Below are 9,353 nucleotides of genomic sequence, written 5' to 3' on the forward strand. Positions count from 1 at the left end.
AAAAGTACTTACATTTGTTGAATAGCCCACCTCTGTTCTCCTGCAGCTTTCTGAGATCCAGTGATTTGTGCATTTTGCCTAAACAGGCTTTTACAATGAGCAGTGTTGGGCACGTTACTTTGAAAATGTAATTAGTTATAATTACTAATTACTTCTCCAAAAAAGTAAAAAGTAAGAGTTACTAACTGAGTTACTCTATTATAAACGTAGCTAGTTACCAGTAAAATTAACTATTGCATTACTTTTTATTTATATATTTTATTTATTTATATTTATATTTGTGACATTTAGCTGACACTTTTATCCAAAGTGACTTACAAGGTTATTCCTATTACAGAGGTGGACCAATGTAGTGTTAGGAGTCTTGCCCAAGGGCTCTTATTGGTGTAGCACAGCATTCAGTCACCCAGAGCTGGAATTGAACCCCAGTCTCCCACAAGATATGGTAGCTCATTAGCAGGTAGTGGTGTTATCCACTGCGCCACACCAACCACCCACACCAACCACTTTTGTGTTACTCGCCCCCGTAACCCCCCCTGGCCCCCACCTTCTCAGAGCATGTTTCATATGCCAGATGAATAGAGTGTGCGACAGCAAAGACAACAATAATTTCTTCTCCTCCTTTGTGACTCACACACACAACGCACACACACATGTCTTTGTCTGTATGCACGAAGTAAAAAAAATAATTAATTGAGTAGTAAAATAAGGTAAGGTAAAGTAAGGTGCAGTAATGGTGTTAGTAACGCCATTTACTTCAACGCTGTTATTCCCATCACTGACAAATAAGTGACATGGGGCATGTCTTGGCCCTGCAGATAAATCACTTTTTCCACCGTTATTCAGGCTCAAAGTAGCTCCACACTTCATTGGTAGAAACCGGGAGCCCTGTTTACATCCCATGGCGTATGTAAACCTCTGGGCACCCAATTATATGCAGTTGCAAGACATGCCCCATCTCACTCATTCTAAAGCCTGTTCGGGCAAAGTGCACAAAATACTGGATCTCAGAAAGCTGTGGGAAAGTGGAGGTGGGCTCTTCAACAAAGGTAAGTACATTTTATCACGTTTTAATACACCTAAAGTCCATTTTACACAGGAGCTCACCTTTAAGCAGTGATTGATTGAACCTAACGTACTTGTGTCAAGTAAACATTCCCCGCACCATATCACCACCTCTACCAGTCTAGACTGGTAATGCAAAGCAGATTGGGTCAGTGGATTTCTGCTGTTCGTGGCAAATTCCAAACTTAGCAGAAATCAGAAGAGGATCTTGATTTGGCCTTGTACTCTTTTAGCCCATCCACCTGTGGTGCTTTACTGCTCACCACAATTGTACAGAGATTATCTGAGCTACAGTAGCCTTTCTGTCAGTTCCAATCTGTCTAACCAATCTCTGTTGATCTCTTTCTTTCTTTTTTTTCAGGCTACATGGGCTCTTTATTGAGAAGGAAAGTCAGCTATAATATTAAAAAAAGATACATCAGCTAACACCTTATAAAATGTATACACAATATTGAAAAAAGAAAAAGAAAACACCATTACCTTGGATCAACACAGACTTTTTTTTCCTAAATATATTTAAATTAAAGTGTTTTTGAATGTGATTCCTATAGGGTGTGATTTTTAAATATGACATTTTTTATAGATGTTACATTATTATCATTATCAACCACTTTATCCATTAAGGGTCGCAGGGGGGTGCCAGCCAGCATCGGGCGGAAGGCAGGATACACCCTGGACAGGCCGCCAGTCCATCGCAGGGCAAACAGACACAGACAGACAAACAGACACATTCACTCACACACTCACACCTAGGGGGCAATTTGTTTCTGACATCCAATCAGCCTAACGTGCCGTCTTTGGACTGGGGGAGGAAACCGGAGCACCCGGAGGAAACCCACGCAGACACGGGGAGAACGTGCAAACTCCACACAGAAAGACCCGGGTCGGCCCAGCCGGGAATCGAACCCAGGCCGTCTTGCTGTGAGGCGGAAGTGCTACCCACTGCGCCACCGTGCCGCCATAGATGTTACAATGTTTTTAAAAACTTTGTGTGCAGGAACAAACTGCTGATCTATAGTCATGTGTGATCTTGCCTTCCAGAGATTGTGTTTTGTGAGACATATAATAAACCAAAAAAAGTCCAGAAACATGCTAGGAACAGAGCTGTTAAAAATACCTTAATTGACTGATTTCATGTCAATGTCCACTTTAAGTCTCTTCCTTGTCGCAGTTGGGCATTGGATATTTTAAGACATCACTTTTTGCAGAACTGCTGCTTTCTAGGTGTTCTATTCTAAATAAACTCTAGAGACTGTTTAAATTAAAATTAAAATTCCCAGGAGATCAGCAGTTCTAGAAATTCAAACCAGCCCATCTGGGACAAACAAACACGCCACACTTAAAACCACTGGTATCACGTGGCTTTATTCTACTCTCTACTTGTTGATGTGAACATTAACTACAGATGCTGATCTATATCTCCACCATCAGTGTGAAGCTAACCACACTGCCAGATATGCACACCTCCAGAACCAAGAAGCGTGCAGAAACCATTGTCTTTGATGAACATCTGAACACTACACCGAATTTCTGGATACAGTCTGTTACATACTCATGGCTGTTACACCAATCCATATCCAAGACGTCCTGCTCATTTTGTTCACTACGTTCTTCTGCACTGCACTTTTATTGATCAAAACACTTTTTGTCTCATTAGTGATTTCTTTCTTCTGTTCTTCTATGTTATATGCCTATTTAAATTACCCTGCACTATGTCCTTTACTGCTGCACTCAGCACTTTATTGTTCTGCACATGTTAAGTTCACATGGGCAATTCCATGACCATGTCATATAATTATTGATATCATTTAACGACAATCTTACACTTACCATATTTGACGAACTATGAGGCCGACCATATTATAAGGCACACTATTAATGAATTTTCAGGTCTATTTTCATACATAAGGCACACACGATGCACGAAGGTGCATTTATTATATCAAGCGACTATAGACCACTGAAGTCGTGCGTCATTCTGTAGTGCTCGTACGACTTCCGTGTCTAAGCGTTTTTTCCCTATGAGAAAAATGAATGGGCTTTTCAAAAACCCGCCTCTTTCACATTCTGTGGTAAATAAATCTGTTCAGACCTCTGTACGTTTTATTCTGTGTACATTTTACTCCTGAACCTCACTGGATCCTCTGAATTAGGAGATCGTTTAAGTAGTAATGAGAAAAATGCTAACTTTAAGCTAATGCTACAGCGGTGTGAACTGACCTCCCGGCGCCGCTGCTGAGATTACCAGGTGACTGTTTTTGGCGCAACACCAGAGAACTCCAGCCGTCAGGTAGGAGCATTTTACAAACAGCTGAGCCTAATAATGAACTAACTGCCCTAACTGAGGAGAGCTGAGAGTGAAACAGCATAAAATCACTAAAACAGGTCAGTAAAACTCCAGAACCAGCTGGAACACGTTTTAACATTTACCGTTGTTATTATGCAGTGAACTAAATGGGTGTTTCTGGTTGGTTGTCGCCTCAGTGAGGGCAGGTAGTTAGTTGATTAGTCGATTAGTTAGTTGTTAGTTGATTATTTGGGTCAGGTGTTGTAATTAGAATAAACCAATGACCGTAATTAAATACTAGACCCTTCGGGGGAAGCGCTGCCGAATTGAGAGCCATTTTCTCTTATTATCTGCCTTTTAAAGCTCTAACACAGACTACACTGCTCAACATCACGCTGCTCAACATCACGCTGCTCAACATCACGCTGCTCAACATCACGCTGCTCAACATCACGCTGCTCAACATCACGCTGCTCAACATCACGCTGCTCAACATCACGCTGCACAACATCACGCTGCTCAACATCACGCTGCTCAACACCACGCTGCTCAACACCACGCTGCTCAACATCACGCTGCTCAACATCACGCTGCTCAACACTACACTGCTCAACATCACGCTGCTCAACATCACGCTGCTCAACACTACACTGCTCAACATCACGCTGCTCAACATCACGCTGCTCAACATCACGCTGCTCAACATCACGCTGCTCAACATCACGCTGCTCAACATCACGCTGCTCAACATCACGCTGCTCAACATCACACTGCTCAACACTACACTGCTCAACATTACACTGCTCAACATTACTGAAAGAGTTTTCACCTGTTTAAATGCTTTAATGATCCTCTGTGAAGAAGCATAATAATCCAAAACGCTTTCTGATGGGAGTTCACTGGTGTTGTGCAGAATCCAGTCCGGAGTCAGTTAAGCATTAGCTTAAAGTTAGCATTTTTCTGATTACTACTCTTAAACGATCTCGAAATTCAGAGGATCCTGTGATATTAGGGAGGTAAATGTACACAGAATAAAACGTATAGGGTTATGAACATATTTATTTACCACAGAATGTGACAGAGGCCAGTTTTTGAAAAGCCCCTTCAAATCCCGTATTGACTTGGACGGCTTAGACACGGAACCCCAAAGGAGCCCCAAATATGGGCATAAACAACATGGCGCCGACTACAAAATGACTACAACACGACTTCAGTGGTCTATATAAGGGAAAAAGGGTGTTGCCATGTTTCCCTTCTAATTTAGCAGGTCTTGTCACTGGGGGCGCATAAATAAACAAAACAGTAATTCTTTAAAAAAATCAAACTTTTCTTCAAATGAGTCAAACGAGTGCTGGATTTTAATCTACACAGATTTATATTCTGAAAACTGTTTATTTGGGTGAATAAAGCACTTTTATTTACAGTAAGCTTAGATCTCCAGTATTTTAGCATGGTTAGCCAGTGTGCTAGACGCGATTAGCTGCTGCGCTAGCCGCGGTTAGCAGTGCTTAGCGCTAGGGTGCTATCACCTAGTGGTTTGTCAAACAGTACTTGTTTTTACATGCTAAACGCGCAGGCTACAGTCCAATATACGTACCTCTGATTGTTAGCAGATGCTAATGCTAATTAGAATTAGCCAATGCTAATTCTGCTGCACTTCACTGAAGCTCCTGTATGAAGCTGTACTTTACCAGAGTGTCTTTACTGATCCTTACAACCTGACTGTTAAAATTTATACATAAGGAGCACCAGATTATAAGGCGCACTGATTATTTTTGGGAAATTTTAAGGATTTTAAGTGCACCTTATAGTGTGAAAAATACGGTAATTGGCTTTGTGCCATTGTGTGGTGTCTGAGAGACTAGTGTTGAAATACTAAATGCACTCAAGCGCAGAGTCTCTGAGTTTTGCATACTTACACATGACTGATTTCTGGATTCCCCTTCTAGAATAGTAGTTTCTTCCCCTTAAAAGATGCATAGAAACATTTACAGTATGTCTCCAGCACATTGCACATTTTTGCACTTGAAATTTACATTTAACAAGCCCTTCCTATTTCACACTGTAATTATATTCTACAATTCGTATATTCTATTATACAATAAATATTTCCCATCCTTATATTTCACACTATTATACTCTTTCGATTGTGTAATTTTACTGTTCATATTTCTATTCTATTTTTATTTTCACGGCTGTATATATCCTACCCGAAGTACAAAGTAAGATACTTTGTTATCTTACTTAAGTAGTAATTTTGCTTATCTAATACTTTACTGGAGTAATGACTTTTTACTTTTACTACTTCTATTTTTATCATAAAAAAAAAAAACTGTTCAGATAAATCTCTTTATCCAGATACAGTCAATCTGAAAGTGGTTGGATGAGAGGTATAAACCTATACCATTCAGACTCCCTGTTGGTTTACACAGATTTATCACACCTGCACACATCCCGCCCCCCCACAGAACATAGCAGACGTATGTAGCCTAGTATGAATATGATCCGTACAGTGACTCAAGAGAACTCCAGACAAACATCCAACTAAGCTTCTTAAATATATTTACATTGTAGTAAAATGCATTTATTTTCAGTGGGCACTTTAGGTAGCCTAGGGCATCCCAAAATTTTAAGCATTAACTTTTTAAAAATATAACATTATAGTAATTATGGCTTTTGGTTAAATGTGTTTTGGGGAGGGAGGGAAGGGGGTAGTGCACTATAGGACACTCTGGCGTGAACAAGCTTTTGTCCTTAAAGACATTTAATGACTTAAAGACCTGAATTCTTTTTATTTCTCTTTGCTATTTGGACTATTTAGCACCTGATTAGTGTAAAAACAAAAAATGATCTTTTTATATGGTGTACATTCTGAGAAAAAATTATGTCCACATATGAGGACTTTAGTTTTATATTTTGTAGAACACAATGAAGTCACAATTAGTAATAATGTGCAAAACATTTATGTTGTGCCTGAACACACAGCAGCATTTTTTGCCTGAGTGCAAAAAAAAGCAGAAACAACAATTCATGCTTCAATGCTTCAATTCAATGCTTCAAAACGAGGACATAACAAAGTAAAAGCAAAAAAAAAACATTTACTGTATTTACTGGTCATTTAAATAGTGTGTTAAACTCTTCTGCCACCACTAGGTGACAGTGAAATGGTCTCATAAGAGGACACCAGGCCCTTGTTGAGCCATATTTAGTGTTGTGGTCTAGACCAGTGGTTCCCAACCTATGGGTCGCGACCCAACCTATGGGTCGCCAAAGATCCACGATGGGTCGCGAAGCCCTCTTGATTTTAAGGGGTTTAATTTTAATACTATATATAGTCTAGGGTAAGCAAAATTCGCCGCGCTGCGCTGCGCTCTCTCTGTCTCTCTCTCTCTCTCTCTCTGGCGCGCGCGCGGGCGCTCTCTCCGGCAGCGCGGAGCTGAATTCAGCGCGAGGCTGAATATAATAATATAAGAATATAAAAAGTTTAGTTAAATAAATGAAAATGAGTGAGGGCCTGTAAAGTTAATCAATTATTGTCCAATATTTGGACAGGTTGAGGTTTTGGTGAGCTGTTTTACTGATTTGAAACTGAAACTGAAACTGATATTATTCTTTTTTTTTTTGTTTGTTTTTATTTTATATTAATTATTTTTTATTCATTTTAAATAGTTGTATTATTTTATTGATCTAATTATTTTTTTCTTCATAAGATAAAAATTCCTTATGTTTTATGTATCAATTTTTCCTTTTTTACGTGTTTATTTTATTCATCTATAGTAAATGTCAGTTTTTATTTGTCATTTCTAATTCCCCCCCCACCCCAATTATACACTTACATCCTTTACATTTGGGGGGGGGGGGGGGGGGTATGTTGGGTCACCAAAGCTTACAATGGTAAAAATATGGGTCCCTGAAGAAAAAGGTTGGGAACCACTGGTCTAGACAACCCAAATTGTTATGTCCACACATGTGGATGCCAGGTCCTGGGAGGTTAAGTAGTTTTAAAACCAGTACTTTTACACTTTTACTTGAGTAAAAAGCTTGAGTTGATAATTCAACTGTTACTACCTACTTCCACAACCTGCTTAAACCTTACTACCTATACTTTTACCTGTGTAATGAATGTGAATTCATTTATGCTTTATGGCGCATATGTCTCTTGAGGGAAAAACTGCAAATAGTAGCAAGTGTTGGGTTTTTTACTGTTAGAAAAATGACAAGCCTAATAAAACCTTAATGTTTGTTTATTTTTACAGGTAAATAGATCCCTAATATATTGAAATGTGGCTTGTCCGTTCATCAATGTTATATTTTTTAAGGAATGGGTGCACACTTTAAAAATTATGTTCACAAGCATTGTCCAACCAATCTAATTAACCTGGAGGAAACCTGAGGAAAATCACACTTACCCTTCGTGCAAAGCTACTGAAATCAGACCCCAACAGACCTAAAGCTGTTTTAGCAGCATTAAATAAGTATAATTCTGGATTATCATTGATCTTATTAATGATAATTGGTGAGTAATATTGATGCTTTAACATATTTAGATGGACATATGGACAAAATTAATAGAAAATACAGGAAATTACTGTGGTCACCTTCCCCAGACAGATCAAGACTCTCACCAAAACCTCATATCATTTACAAAAAACATAAGAAGCTCAAATACAGAATAGCAGTACATGAGATATCCTCTACTTACACATAGTTAAGTGCTTTCCTGCCATCATGGCATGCCCAAATTACCCAGAAAACCTTATGCCTCATAATGTTTAAGAAAAGAAACAAACATCTCTGGTGTTAATATATTAAGAATAATAGCTTACTTACTTCATACTGAGCTGGTGATAATTCAGAAGAAAATTGATGATTAGTGACTGTGATGAAGGCATGCGGAGTGTGTGAATTAGCACAACCTCTCACATCGCTCACCACTGTTTTGTTGTTTACCAGTAAGCAAAGGCTTATCTGTGATCAGCATCAGTGATCTGTGGTCTACACATCGGCTCGGGGCTAAGAATACAAAGAAGAGAGATGGTGTGAAGACTGTTTGCATGACTAAAGAAAAAGAATACAGCGTAGTTTAATGAAAAAAAATGTTATGTGTGTCTAAATGTATCATCCTTATATCTTCCAGATAATTCATCTATGTTTAGCTTGTATATTATTGACAATAGAATGGGATGCTGTGGAGAAGCTGCATTAAGCCTAAGGTCACTAATTCATTTAATGATGCCAAGGATACCAAGCATCCAAGCATCCTAGTCTAATCATGAACTTGTTGCTGATAACAATATGGATGGTACTTTTGTTCCAGAGCACACATCATGCATTTTTTTCCACTGTATTGTTCAATCCCAGATGTCTCCGAGCCCAAAGATGCCTTAGAGCCTTGCTTCTGAGCATGGTTAGTATAAAGCTTTGTGAATGTATTTCTTTATTGTACTGTTTGACAAAGGTTCGCCAAAGTAATCATTTGCCCATGTGGTTCCATTATTGATGCAGTTCCATCTTAGATATTGAACATTCCCCTTGCCCTTTACCCACTAAAATCCATCCCAAATTTTAATCCAAATTTTAAGGCACATGTTTGGCAAAACATTGCATGCTTTTGTTTTTCCAAATGTGTCTCGACTGTCCCTATAAACACTCCAATTTGAAAAACAATCCATCCATCAGTTTTCTGTGAGTCAGTTGAAAGAGTTTGGTGTCAGGACTCATATGCTCATTGAGCCATTTAAATGGCTCCCTTTTTGTTACGTCACAATAGGGAAATGTGTATAGGACCACCCTGGCACCACCACTCACCCATCAACCCTCACCAGAGCCCCTTCTAATTGATCAGTTGAAGATCCACCATGTCGCACGATTTGGTTGACAACCTCAGGCAGTACACAGCAGGATTAACAAGCAGACTTTTTCCGATGGAGGGATCTGTACCTACTGTCCGTAGCAAGTCAGCAGATGTAAGAGCTCAGCTACTCTGCTCCACTCCCAGCCT

Source organism: Astyanax mexicanus, chromosome 19 (assembly GCF_023375975.1).
Source record: "Astyanax mexicanus isolate ESR-SI-001 chromosome 19, AstMex3_surface, whole genome shotgun sequence".
Taxonomy (NCBI): domain Eukaryota; kingdom Metazoa; phylum Chordata; class Actinopteri; order Characiformes; family Acestrorhamphidae; genus Astyanax; species Astyanax mexicanus.